The following is a 14,744-nucleotide window of genomic DNA, read 5'->3' as shown; positions in this document are numbered from 1 at the left end:
AAAGGATAAAATGAAAAAGAAAAGGTGAAGATCACCATGACTCTTGCATAAGGTAGAAGATAATAATAAAGGATAGGCCCTTCGCAGAGGGAAGCAGAGGTTGCCATGCACTTTTATGGTTGGATGCATAAAATCTCAATGCAAAAGAACGTCACTTTATATTGCCCCTTGTGATATGAACCTTTATTATGCAGTCCGTTGCTTTTATTACTTCCACATCACAAGATCGTATAAAGCTTATTTCTCCCACACCAATCAATCATACATATTTAGAACAATTTTTATTGCTTTGCATCGATGACAACTTACTTGAAGGATCTTACTCAATCCATAGGTAGATATGGTGGACTCTCATAGCAAAACTGGTTTAAGGGTATTTGGAAGCACAAGTAGTATTTCTACTTGGTGCCGAGAATTTGGCTAGCATGAGGGGGAAAGGCAAGCTCAACAAGTTAGAGGATCCATGACAACATACTTTATCTCAGATATAAGAAAGACATAACTCATTACGTTGTCTTCCTTGTCCAACATCAACTCTTTAGCATGTCATATTTTAATGAGTGCTCCCAATCATAAAAGATGTCAATGATAATATATCTATATGTGAAAACCTATCTTTCCTTATTACTTCCTAATAATTGCAACAATGACCAGAGCTATGTGTGCCAACTCCCAAGAACTTTTAATCATCATACTCTTTCTATGTGAAGTCATTACTCTCAATAAGATCAATATAAACTTTTTGTTTCTTTTTATTCTTTTTCTTTTTTCTTTTATTCACCCAAGATCATGGCAAAATAATCAAGCCCTTGACTCAACACTAATATTTATTATATATAGCTCACGGACTCGATTACATAGGGAGATCATAAAGCAAACTCAAAACTAGATCATGCCATAAACTTTATTCTACTAGATCAAGATACTACTAATAGGATCGAACTAAGAAAAACGGTAAATATAGGAGTTGTGATTGTGATACGATACCGGGGCACCTCCCCCAAGCTTGGCAGTTAAGAACGGGGGTGCCCATACCCATGTGATTATATCTCCTTTGTCGGTGAAGAAGGTGGAGGTGACGGATAATCGCACATCGAGCGTAAGAGGTCCTCCAGCTTGCGAATAATGCCCTTGAATGCAACAACATGCTCCTTCAACAAAATATTTTCTTGTGTGAGATACTTGTTTTGTATACGAGCTAACTCAATCATCTTGAAAGCTTCGATCTCAGTTGGGGTAAGAAGGTTATGATCAAGTTGGAGGGTGTCTTTCGCTGCTGGAGCTTGATCCTCCGTGGCCTTCTTGATCCTTTCATCCTTGTTGACCCTCGTGGGTTCTTCCCTCTTCAGATCTATCTTCATTAGCCAAGCATCGTTGTCACCATTGTTGGAGGAGGGAGATGACATGATGCCTAGCCTGGAAAACCCTGACAGAAAACAGCTCGAAACAAGAACAGAGGAGGTTTACGTGATACAGGAGTTAAAACCTTCGGGAGAATATATAATGAATTTTTACCGACCAAAATACGCAACGTGAAAGAAAACGGAGTCCGAAAGGCACACGAGGTGCTCACGAGGAAGGAGGGCGCGCCCACCACCCTTGTGGGGCCCTCGTGTCCTTCCCGGACTGCTACTTATTTTTCTATTTTTCTAAATATTCCAAAACGGAGAAATATTGCCTTAAAAATTGTTTTGGAGTCGGTTTACTTACCGTACCATATACCTATTCCTTTTCGGAGTCTGAAACGTTCCGGAAAGTGTCCCTTATGTATTCCTCCGGGGTTACGGTTTCAATAATATTGGTTTCAACATTTATGGGATTACCTGAGATATAATGTTTAATTCTTTGACCGTTTACCACCTTCGGATTTGTGCCCTCGAAGTTGTTGATTTTTACGGCACCGGAACGATAGACCTCTTCGATAACATAGGGGCCTTCCCATTTAGAGAGAAGTTTTCCTGCAAAAAATCTTAAACGAGAGTTGTATAGCAATACATAATCACCTACATTAAACTCACGCTTTTGAATCCTTTTGTCATGCCATCTTTTAACTTTTTCTTTAAACAACTTGGCATTTTCATAAGCTTGGGTTCTCCATTCATCAAGTGAGCTAATATCAAATAACCTCTTCTCACCGGCAAGTTTAAAATCATAGTTAAGCTCTTTAATAGCCCAATATGCCTTATGTTGTAGTTAGAGAGGTAAGTGACATGATTTTCCATAAACCATTTTATACGGAGACATACCCATAGGATTTTTGTATGCAGTTCTATAAGCCCATAATGCATCATCAAGTTTCTTGGACCAATTCTTTCTAGACCTATTAACAGTCTTTTGCAAAATTAATTTGAGCTCTCTATTGCTCAACTCTACTTGACCACTAGACTGAGGGTAATAAGGAGATGCAATTCTATGATTAACATCATATTTAGCAAGCATTTTACGGAAAGCACCATGAATAAAGTGTGAACTACCATCAGTAATTAAATATCTAGGGACTCCAAACCTCGGAAAAATAACTTCTTAAAGAATTTTAATAGAAGTGTTATGATTAGCACTACTAGTTGGAATAGCTTCTACCCACTTAGTAACATAATCAACAACAACTAGAATATGTGTGTATCCATTAGAGGCAGGAAAAGGTCCCATATAATCAAAGCCCCAAACATCAAACGGTTCAATAACAAGAGAATAATTCATAGGCATTTCTTGACGTCTACTAATATTACCAATTCTTTGACATTCATCACAAGACAAGACAAACTTACGGGCATCCTTGAAGAGAGTAGGCCAATAAAAACCAGATTGCAATACCTTATGTGCAGTTCTATCTCCAGCGTGGTGTCCTCCATAAGCCTCGGAATGACACATGCGTATGATCTGTTCCTGTTCATGCTCAGGTACACAACGTCTAATAACACCATCTACTCCTTCTTTATAAAGATGTGGGTCATCCCAAAAGTAATGTCTTAATCATAGAAAAACTTTTTATTTTGCTGGTATGTGAAGCTAGGTGGTATAAACTTAGCAACAATATAATTAGCATAATCAGCATACCATGGAGTACTACGAGAAGTACTTATAACATTTAATTGTTCATCAGGAAAGCTATCATTAATAGGTAGTGGGTCATCAAGAATATTTTCTAACCTAGACAAGTTGTCTGCAACAGGGTTCTCAGCTCCCTTTCTATCAACAATATGCAAATCAAAGTCTTGTAACAAGAGAACCCATCTAATAAGTCTAGGTTTAGCATCTTTCTTTTCCATAAGATATTTAATAGCAGCATGATCGGTTTCAATAGTTACTTTAGAATCAACAATATAAGATCTAAACTTATCACAAGCAAATACAACTGCTAAAAGCTCTTTTTTAGTAGTAGCATAATTTCTTTGAGCATTGTCTAGAGTCTTACTAGCATAATGAATAACATCTAATTTCTTATCAACTCTTTGCCCTAGAACATCACCTACAGCATAATCACTAGCATCACACATAATTTCAAAGGGTAGGTTCCAATCAGGTGGTTGAACAACAGGTGCAGAGACTAATGCTTTCTTAAGTATTTCAAATGCTTCTACACAATCATCATTGAGGGAGTCCTGGATTAGGGGGTGTCCGGATGGCCGGACTATACCTTCAGCCGGACTCCTGGACTATGAAGATACAAGATTGAAGACTTCGTCCCGTGTCCGGAAGGGACTTTCCTTGGCGTGGAAGGCAAGCTTGGCGATACGGATATGTAGATCTCCTATCATTGTAACCGACTTTGTGTAACCCTAACCCTCTCCAGTGTCTATATAAACCGGAGGGTTTTAGTCCGTAGGACAATACACATCAACAATCATACCATAGGCTAGCTTCTAGGGTTTAGCCTCTTCGATCTCGTGGTAGATCTACTCTTTTACTACCCATATCATCAATATTAATCAAGCAGGACGTAGGTTTTTACCTCCATCGAGAGGGCCTGAACCTGGGTAAAACTTTGTGTCCCTTGCCTCCTATTACCATCCGGCCTAGATGCACAGTTTGGGACCCCCTACCCGAGATCCGCCGGTTTTGACACCGACATTGGTGCTTTCATTGAGAGTTCCTCTGTGTCGTCGCTGTCAGGCTCAATGGCTCCTACGATCATCAATAGCGATGCAGTCTAGGGTGAGACCTTCCTTCCCGGACAGATATTCGTCTTCAGCGGCTTCGTACTGCAGGCCAATTCGCTTGGCAGTCTGGAGCAGGTCGAAAGCTACGCCCCTGGCCGTCAGGTCAGATTTGGAAGTTTAAACTACACGACTGACATCCGCGGGGACTTGATCTTCGACGGATTCGATCCACTGCCGAGCGTGCCGCACTATCACGTCGAGCATGATCTAGCTCTGCTGCCGAACAGTGCCCTAGAGGCTGCACCCACATCGGCTCCGACCCTTAATTCGGAGCCAACTGCGCCGATCGAGGATGGGCGGTTGGACGCCACCTTGGTGGCTGCGACCCCAACGGCGATTGAGCCGAACACCAGCCCGTACTCTGTGAGACTCGTGACTCCAAGGAGCCGGACTCCTCTCCGGACTCCGAACCCTCCGCGCCCCTGCCGATCGAATCCGATTGGGTGCCGATCATGGAGTTCACTGCTGCGGACATCTTTCAGCACTTGCCTTTCGGCGATATCCTGTAGTCACTGAAGTCTCTCTCTTTATCAGGAGAGCCCTGGCCGGACTACGGTCAGCAAGGTTGGGTACGGACGATGAAGAAATTCAAAACCCACCCACCACCCACTTTGTAGCCACTGTCGACGACTTAACCGACATGCTCGACTTCGACTCCGAAGACATCGACGGTATGGACGCCGATGAAGGAGATGATGAAGAACCAGCGCCTACTAGGCCTTCGAAATCCACCTCGTCATATGACATATACATGGTGGACACCCCAAAAGAGGGAGATGGCGATGGAACAGCGGAGGATGACCCCTCCAAGAAACAGCCTAAGCGTCGGCGTCAGCAGCGCCGCTCAAAATCCCGCCAAAACAAATATGGTGATTCCAGCACGGGAGATAATAATACTCTGGAAAGCACCGAAGAAAACCCCCTCCAGCAAGATTTAGCATAGGAGGATGGAGAAACCAGCCCTCATGAGAGAGCGGCAGACAGAGAGGTCGAGGACGATAATTATATGCCTCCCTTCGAAGACGAGGCAAGCCTCGACGACGACGAATTCGTCGTGCCAGAGGATCCCATCGAGCAAGAGCGTTTTCAACGCATGCTTATGGCCACGGCAAGAAGCCTCAAGAAAAAACAGCAAGAACTTAGAGCTGATCAAGATTTGCTAGTCGACAGATGGACTGAAGTCCTTGCGGCCGAAGAGCATAAACTCGAATGCCCGTCCAAGAGCTGCCCAAAGCGCAGGTTGCTACCCCGATTAGAGGAGGAAGCACTTGATGCGGCCGACCGGCCACCTCGTGGCCTCGACAGAGAGGCCTCTCGGCCCTCCACTCAAGCCGCACCCCGTACCAAGGCACGGGAATATGCGCTGGACTTACAAGACATGTTGGAGGACAAGGCAAGGCAAACAAGATCGATCTACGGATCGCGTGGGCGCCCCACGGCTCGAGACGGTAACCGTCACGCCGGCCACAAATTCGGCAGGGCCGAACACAGTAGACAAGGCTCATTGGAGCTACGTCATGATATAGCCCAGTACAGAGGCGCCGCACACCCACTATGCTTTACAGACGAAATAATGGATCATCAAATCCCCGAGGGTTTCAAACCCGTAAACATCGAATCATATGATGGCACAACAGATCCTGCGGTATGGATCGAGGATTATTTCCTTCATATCCACATGGCCCGCGGCGATGATTTCCACGCCATCAAATACCTCCCACTCAAGCTTAAAGGACCAGCTCGGCATTGGCTTAACAGCTTGCCAACAGGATCAATCAGTTGTTGGGAGGACCTGGAAGCCGCATTCCTCGACAACTTCTAGGGCACTTATGTGCGAACCCTAGACGCCGATGACCTAAGTCACGTAATTCAGCAGCCAGAGGAATCGGCCAGGCAATTCTGGACACGGTTCCTAACAAAGAAAAATCAAATAGTCGACTGTCCGGACGCTGAGGCCCTAGCAGCCTTCAAGCACAACATCCGTGATGAGTGGCTTGCCCGGCACCTTGGACAGGAAAAGCCGAAATCTATGGCAGCACTCACGACACTCATGACCCGCTTTTGCGCAGGAGAAGACAGCTGGCTTACTCGTAGCAACAATATGACCAAGAACCCTGATAATTCGGACACCAGGGACAATAGTGGCAGGTCGCGTCGCAACAAGCAGAAGCGCCGCATTAACGGCGACAATGCTGAGGATACGGCAGTTAATGCCGGATTCAGAGGCTCTAAATCTGGTCAGCGGAAAAAGCCATTCAAAAGGAATCCTAGGGGCCCGTCCAGTTTGGACCGAATACTCGACCGCTTGTGCCAGATACATGGCACCCCAGAAAAGCCGGCCAATCACACCAATAGGGATTGTTGGGTGTTCAAGCAGGCATGCAAGTTAAACGCCGAAAATGAAGACAAGGGGCTGCATAGCGATGACGACGAGGAGCCCCGGCCGCCGAACAACAGTGGACAGAAGGGTTTTCCCCCACAAGTGCGGACGGTGAACATGATATACGCAACCCACGTCCCCAAAAGGGAGCGGAAGCGCGCGTTAAGGGACGTATACGCGGTAGAGCCAGTCGCCCCAAAGTTCAACCCATGGTCCTCCTGCCCGATCACCTTTGATCGAAGGGACCATCCCACTACCATCCGTCATGGCGGATTCACCGCATTGGTTCTAGACCCAATTATTGACGGATTTCATCTCATTAAAGTGCTTATGGACGGCAGCAGCAGCCTGAACCTGCTTTACCAGGATACAATGCAGAAAATGGGCATAGATCCCTCGAGGATTAAGCCCACCAAAATGACCTTTAAGGGCGTAATACCAGGTGTAGAGGCCAACTGTACAGGCTCAGTCACACTTGAAGTGGTCTTCGGATCTCCGGATAATTTCCGAAGCGAGGAGTTAATCTTTGACATAGTCCCGTTTCGCAGTGGTTATCACGCACAGCTCGGGCGAACCGCATTTGCTAAGTTCAATGCGGTACCACACTACGCATACCTTAAGCACAAGATGCCAGGCCCTCGAGGAGTAATTACGGTCAATGGAAACACCAAACGCTCCCTCCGAACGGAGGAGCACACGGCGGCCCTTGCAGCGGAAGTACAAAGCAGCCTCTCCAGTCCGACCACTAAACGACCAGACACCGTCAAGCGCGCCCGGAGTAACCTACACCAAGACCGCCTGGCACGATCCGAGCAGGCGTAGCAATGCAGCCCCAACCCCAACCCTCGCAAAAAGGCAACGCCAGTACTTCGCGTACATAACTACACTCTAGAGATACCATGGGTACAGGGGGAGGGGCACCATCACGGCATGCCCAAAACACGGCTTAAACCGTACCAGGGGCTACTGATTTTTTAATTTTCTCTTACTTTCAGGATTCCATCCTTCGGAAGGCCTGTTCGGCAGTTCAATTGCCTCATAAACGATGCAAGAACCAGGGAAGCAGACAAGCCACGCCGCATTACGGAACTCCCAGGTGGTCTCTATCACGAGCAGTATACCTGTTCCACATACTATTCCGCAGCTTGCCCCTGGAACGGACATGGTAACTAGTCCAACCTTCCACTTATCGCATTATTTGTATCGTTCTGCTTTGATCGCAGCCCTTTTTAATAAACAATGCATAGCTTTTGTCTATTTTTGCATTACCTTTTTTCTTTATATATGTTCCTTAACGACATGTTGCACCCGTACATGTTGGTCGGCCAAAATACACCAGGGGCTTTAGTACCCCTCAATATGGTGTGAGAAGTCCGAACACTTTAACAAGTGCAGCACCCCGAACTTATAGCATTATATGCATCGGCTCCGAATCATGTCTTGGGTCAATAGTTGGGTTTGCCCGGCTCCTATGTTTTGGTGCCTTACGTTCCGCTATATCGGCTAAGGTAGCACTAGGAGAACCACTGCGATTGTGCCCCAGTTGAGCTGGGTCGAGCACCTCAGTGGAGAAAGCTAAAACTGACTGTCATGATGAAGCGAGAGCTGGTCGCTGTTCGAGAGGTTTTTCGAGTCCCTAAAGACTTATGCCGCTTAGGGCGAGGAGCCGGCTCTGTCCGGCCAAGGCGTGGATAGCGCCCCGAACTCGGTCTTCCGAATACCAGGGGCTTCGCCGAAATTTAAAATTATAGAATTCTATGGCTAAGTGAGAGTGTTCACGCATTATAGTCCGATTGCCTTGTTCGTTGGGCTGAGCGCCTCCCTCGAAGGACCCAAACATGGGAAAAAGAGCGCTCAGGTTTATCCCCGAACACCCCAGCACTAGCGGCACGGGGGCAGAAGCCGACGACTCGCCATCTCTCAGAATTGATAAACAGCCGCACAGAAGGTAATATTTTAAATTCCAACAGCATTGCTTAGCGCATATGAACAAGTTTTCAGCGCACAGGACAAAACGAGCAAGTTTCACTCAAAAATTACATCCCTAGAACATTCATCCGCCACAAGGCAGGCACCCTTCAGAACATCCTTATAGTAATTCTCGGGCTTGCGATGCTCTTTCCCCGGCGGTGGCCCGTCCTTCACAAGCTTCTCAGCATCCAGCTTGCCCCAGTGCACCTTAGCACGGGCAAGGGCCCTACGGGCACCTTCAATGCAGACGGAGCGCTTGATGACTTCGAGCCTTGGACAGGCCTCCACCAGCCGCCGCACCAGCCCGAAATAGCTCCCAGGCAGAGCCCCTCCAGGCCACAGCCGAACAATGAGGCCCTTCATGGCCTGTTCGGCCGCCTTGTGGAGCTCGACCAGTTGCTTCAGCTGGTCGCTCAGGGGCACGGGGTGTCCGGCCTCAGCATACTGAGACCAGAACACCTTCTCTGTCGAGCTGCCCTCCTCGGCTCGATAGAATGCGGCGGCATCGGACACACTCCGGGGAAGATCTGCGAACGCTCCTGGAGAGCTCCGGATTCGGGTAAGTAACAAGTAACTCACGTTTATGTGTTTGCTTTGCATAAAGAATGCCTTACCCGCCGCTATCTTCTTCACCTCATCCAACTCCTGGAGGGTCTTCTGGGATTCGGCCTTGGCAGACTTGGCATTTTCAATAGCCACCGCGAGCTCGGACGCTCGCGTCTTTGAGTCAAGCTCCAAACTCTCATGTTTTTCCATGAGAGCCTGGAGCTCTTGCCGTACCTTGCCAACCTCGGCCTCATACTTCTCCCGCTCGGTGCGCTCCGAGGCCGCCCTCTTCTCGGCCTCGACCAGCGCTTGCTTAAGGGTCGCCACCTCAGACGTGGCCCCTACAATAGCCACGATAATCCTGTCATTCTTTGCAATTGCACCTTTTTATATATATTTAAAAACAAGGTATTTCTTACCTTCATTGTCCTCGAGCTGCTTCTTGGCACGCCCGAGCTCTTGCTCGGACCGCTCGAGGTTCTGCTTTAGCGTGTCCACTTCCGCAGTCAGTGCGGCGGACGCAAGCAGAGAAGCCTGCATACGCATATTGACTCATTTTTGTTAGACTCCTGCGAATTTTATTTGATCCTCTATTCGGCTTTTCTTCCCGAACGCCAAACAGAGCATCAGGGGCTACTGTCTATGCGGTAATATTATTTACACATTCTTTACTTACCTCAAAGCCTGTTAAAAGGCTAGTACAAGCTTCAGTCAGTCCGCTCTTGGCGGACTGAACCTTCTGGACCACCGCACTCATAATAGTGCGGTGCTCCTCGTCGATGGAGGCGCCTTGGAGCGCCTCCAACATATTGTCCGGCGCCTCCGGTTGGACGGGGGCCACCGGCACGGTGGGCTTGCTCCTCTTGGAAGGAGGTCCCCCGCCGGACTCTGGAACCTTTGAAGGTTCCGGAGCGGTGTCCGGCCTAGAGCCGGACTTGGAGCCCTGGGGTTTCATCCCCTTTACTCCTGGAGTCCGGGAGGTCTCCTTGCGGCGCCTCCAGGACCACCTCCTCCCGGCTTGGAACCTGTTGGGACAACACTTCGGTGTCGTCCGTAGGGCGGGGGGAGGAGGCCGTCGGAAGCGAGTTCACATCCAATGAGTCTAGTGAGCCGCTCGACGACGCGTCGAGCCGGTCTTTAGGTGGGCTGCATAAACATATTCGACGTAAGGGAAAGCTGTGCAATAAAGGAACACTATGAATTACTCTGGTATCTGAATACTTAAGATTTTGCCAGGGGCTTGGCCCTGGGCTGCCACTCCTCTCCGCCGTCGTCGGCATCGGTGGAGTAGTCCGGAGGAAGGGTTTTCCCCTTCTTGGACCCTCCGGCCTCCCCAGAGAGGGCGGCCTTCCTTTTCTTCTCTCCTCCCGCTGGAGGGGGAGAGGTCTCTTCTTCTTCCTCCTCGTCTTCACGGGAGGAATGCGCCTCGGAACCATCGGATGATGGATCCGACACCTCCTGGCGCCGGGCACTCTTTCGAGTCCCCGCGGCCTTTTTCGCAGCCTTCTTCTCCGGCACCACATAGGGTGCCGGAACCAGCAGCTTCGCCAAGCGAGCGTTCGATGGGACTTCGGCAAAGGAGCCGGATAGTTGATCTGTCCGGATGTCACCTGCCAATCCTGCCGAAGGTAAGGGAGCTTAGATCCCGCATGGAGTCAAACTATGAAAAACTGATACCCTGTAAAAGGAAAGAGTAGCTTACCGCGAGAGCGTGACGCCGCGCACTGAATCCACGATCCTCGGTAGCGGATGCGGGAGCCTCGGCGCCCTTGAAAAGCACCTTCTAGGCACCTTCGTACTTCGTGTCGAAGAGCCTACTCAGAGTTTGGTGCCGCGCCGGGTCGAACTCCCACAGGTTGAAAGTCCGTTGTTGACACGGGAGGATCAAGCGAATGAGCATAACCTGGACTACGTTGACAAGTTTGAGCTTCTTGTCCACCAGGGTTTGGACGCATGTTTGGAGTCCGGTCAGCTCTCCCTTCTTACCCCACGACAGGCCGATCTCCTTCCAGGAGGTGAGCCGCGTAGGGGGTCCGGATCAAAACTCAGGGGGTGTGACCCATTCGGCGTCGCGCGGCTCGGTGATGTAAAACCACCCCGATTGCCACCCCTTCAGGGTCTCCACAAAGGAGCCCTCGAGCCATAGGACGTTGGCCATCTTGCCCACCATGGCGCCTCCGCACTCCGCCTGGTTGCCGCGCACCACCTTCGGCTTAACGTTGAAAGTCTTGAGCCATAGGCCGAAATGGGGGCGGATGCGGAGGAAGGCCTCGCACACGACGATAAACGCTGAGATGTTGAGGACGAAGTTCGGGGCCAGATTGTGGAAATCCAGGCCGTAGTAGAACATGAGCCCCCGGACAAATGGGTGGAGAGGGAAGCCCAGTCCGCGGAGGAAATGGGGGAGGAACACCACCCTCTCATGGGGCCTAGGGGTGGGGATGAGCTGCCCCTTTTCGGGAAGCCGGTACGCGATGTCGTTAGACAGGTATCCGGCCTTCCTCAGCTTTTTGATGTGTCCCTCCGTGACGGAGGAGACCATCCACTTGCCTCCCGCTCCGGACATGGCTGGAGAAGGTTGAGGTGGGGAGAGCGGACTTGGGCGCTGGAGCTCGAGTGCGCGAGAATGGATAGGAGGAGGAAGAAGGCGTAGGTGAAAAGGTGGATCCTTATCCCCTTATATGGGTGGACGCAACTACATGTCCCCACCAGCCTGGTAAAACTCGCTTATCTCCAAGCGCCGCAATCAATGGCGCGGTTGGGTTACCCACGCCCGTATTGATGAGAATCCCAGAATAAGGGGACACGATCTCTGCTTTGACAAGACGTGCCAAGGAAACCGCCTCGCATGACGCGCTGAGGTGGGATAATGAAACGACTCGGATAAAGGCTTGGCCGTGGTGTGTCACGCTACGGAATACGTCAGCAGATTAGATTTGTGTAAATATTATTCTCTCTATGGCAATATGTGGAAACTTATTTTGCAGAGCCGGACACTATCTTTGTGTTCAAAATCTTCTATGAAGTACTTGGAGGAGGAACCCGCCTTGCAATGCCGAAGACAATCTGCGCGCCGGACTCGTCGTCATTGAAGCCTGGTTCAGGGGCTACTGAGGGAGTCCTGGATTAGGGGGTGTCCGGATGGCCGGACTATACCTTCAGCCGGACTCCTGGACTATGAAGATACAAGATTGAAGACTTCGTCCCGTGTCCGGAAGGGACTTTCCTTGGCGTGGAAGGCAAGCTTGGCGATACGGATATGTAGATATCCTACCATTGTAACCGACTTTGTGTAACCCTAACCCTCTCCGGTGTCTATATAAACCGGAGGGTTTTAGTCCGTAGGACAACGTACACATCAACAATCATATCATAGGCTAGCTTCTAGGGTTTAGCCTCTTCGATCTCGTGGTAGATCTACTCTTGTACTACCCATATCATCAATATTAATCAAGCAGGACGTAGGGTTTTACCTCCATCGAGAGGGCCCGAACCTGGGTAAAACTTCATGTCCCTTGCCTCCTGTTACCATCCGGCCTAGACGCACAGTTCGGGACCCCCTACCCGAGATCCGCCGGTTTTGACACCGACAATCATCAAAGACAAATGGTATATCTTTTTGCAATAAATTAGTCAGAGGCCGAGAAATTTTTGAGAAGTCCTTAATGAACCTCCTGTAAAATCTGGCGTGATCAAGGAAACTTCTTATACCTTTGATGTCCTTGGGACATGGCATCTTTTCAATAGCATCAACCTTGGCTTTATTGTTGGGGAACGTAGTAATTTCGAAAATTTCCTATGCACATGCAAGATCATGGTGATGCATAGCAACGAGAGGAGAGAGTGTTGTCCACGTACCCTCGTAGACTGAAAGCGGAAGCGTTAGCACAACGCGGTTGATGTAGTCGTACGTCTTCACAATCCGACTGATCCAAGTACCGAACGCATGGCACCTCCGAGTTCAGCACACGTTCAGCTCGATGACGTCACACGAACTCCGATCCAGCAGAGCTTCACGGGAGAGTTCTGTCAGCACGACGGCGTGATGACGGTGATGATGTTGCTACCGACCCAGGGCTTCGCTTAAGCACCGCTACGATATGACCGAGGTGGAATATGGTGGAGGGGGGCAACGCACACGGCTGGGAGAGATCAACAGATCAACTTGTGTATCTAGAGGTGCCCCCTGCACCTGTATATAAAGGAGCAAGAGGGGAGGCCGTCTGGCCCTCTATGGGCGCGCCAGGAGGAGGAGTCCTCCTCCTAGTAGGAGTAGGACTCCCCTTTCCTACTCCTACTAGGAGGAGGAAAGGAAGGAGGAGAAGGAAAAGGAAGGAGAAGGAGGAAAAGGAGGAAAGGGGGCCCGACCCCCTAGTCCAATTCGGTTTGGGCTAGGGGGGCCGCGCGCCCTGCCTCCTCTCTTCCACCACTTGGCCCATGAGGCCCATTACTTCTTCCTCGTATTCCCGTAACTCCCCGGTACCCCCGAAAATACCCGAATCACTCGGAACCTTTCCGATGTCCAAATATAGTCGTCCAATATATCGATCTTTACATCTCGACCATTTCGAGACTCCTTGTCATGTCCCCGATCTCATCCGGGACTCCGAACTACCTTCGGTACATCAAATCACATAAACTCATAATACAATCGTCACCGAAACTTTAAGCGTGCGGACCCTACGGGTTCGAGAACTATGTAGACATGACCGAGACATGTCTCCGGTCAATAAGCAATAGCGGAACCTGGATGCTCATATTGGCTCCCACATATTCTACGAAGATCTTTATCGGTCAGACTGCATAACAACATACATTGTTCCCTTTGTCATCGATATGTTACTTGCCCGAGATTCAATCGTCGGTATCTCAATACCTAGTTCAATCTCCTTACCGGCAAGTCTCTTTACTCGTTTCGTAATACATCATCCCGCAACTAACTCATTAGTTGCAATGCTTGCAAGGCTTAAATGATGTGCATTACCGAGAGGGCCCAGAGATACCTCTCCGACAATCGGAGTGACAAATCCTAATCTTGAAATACACCAACCCAACAATTACCTTCGGAGACACCTGTAGAGCACCTTTATAATCACCCAGTTACGTTGTGACGTTTGGTAGCACACAAAATGTTCCTCTGGTAAACGGGAGTTGCATAATCTCATAGTCATAGGAACATGTATAAGTCATGAAGAAAGCAATAGCAACAAACTAAATGATCAAGTGCTAAGCTAACAGAATGGGTCAAGTCAATCACATCATTCTCCTAATGATGTGATCCCGTTAATAAAATGACAACTCATGCCTATGGTTAGGAAACATAACCATCTTTGATCAACGAGCTAGTCAAGTACATGCATACTAGTGACACTCTGTTTGTTTATGTATTCACACATGTATTATGTTTCTGGTTAATACAATTCTAGCATGAATAATAAACATTTATCATGATATAAGGAAATAAATAATAACTTTATTATTGCCTCTAGGGCATATTTCCTTCATTTATCAACTTCAATACCTCTTTCAGAAACTTTATGCCCCAAGACAATGCCTTCATTAACCATAAAGTGGCACTTTTCCCAATTCAAGACAAGATTAGTTTCTTCACATCTCTGCAAAACTCAATCAAGATTGCTCAAGCAATCATCAAAAGAGGAACCATAGACGGAAAAATCATCCATGAA

This window comes from Triticum aestivum, chromosome 4A, assembly GCF_018294505.1.
Source record: "Triticum aestivum cultivar Chinese Spring chromosome 4A, IWGSC CS RefSeq v2.1, whole genome shotgun sequence".
Taxonomy (NCBI): domain Eukaryota; kingdom Viridiplantae; phylum Streptophyta; class Magnoliopsida; order Poales; family Poaceae; genus Triticum; species Triticum aestivum.
This window is presented reverse-complemented; position numbering follows the sequence as displayed.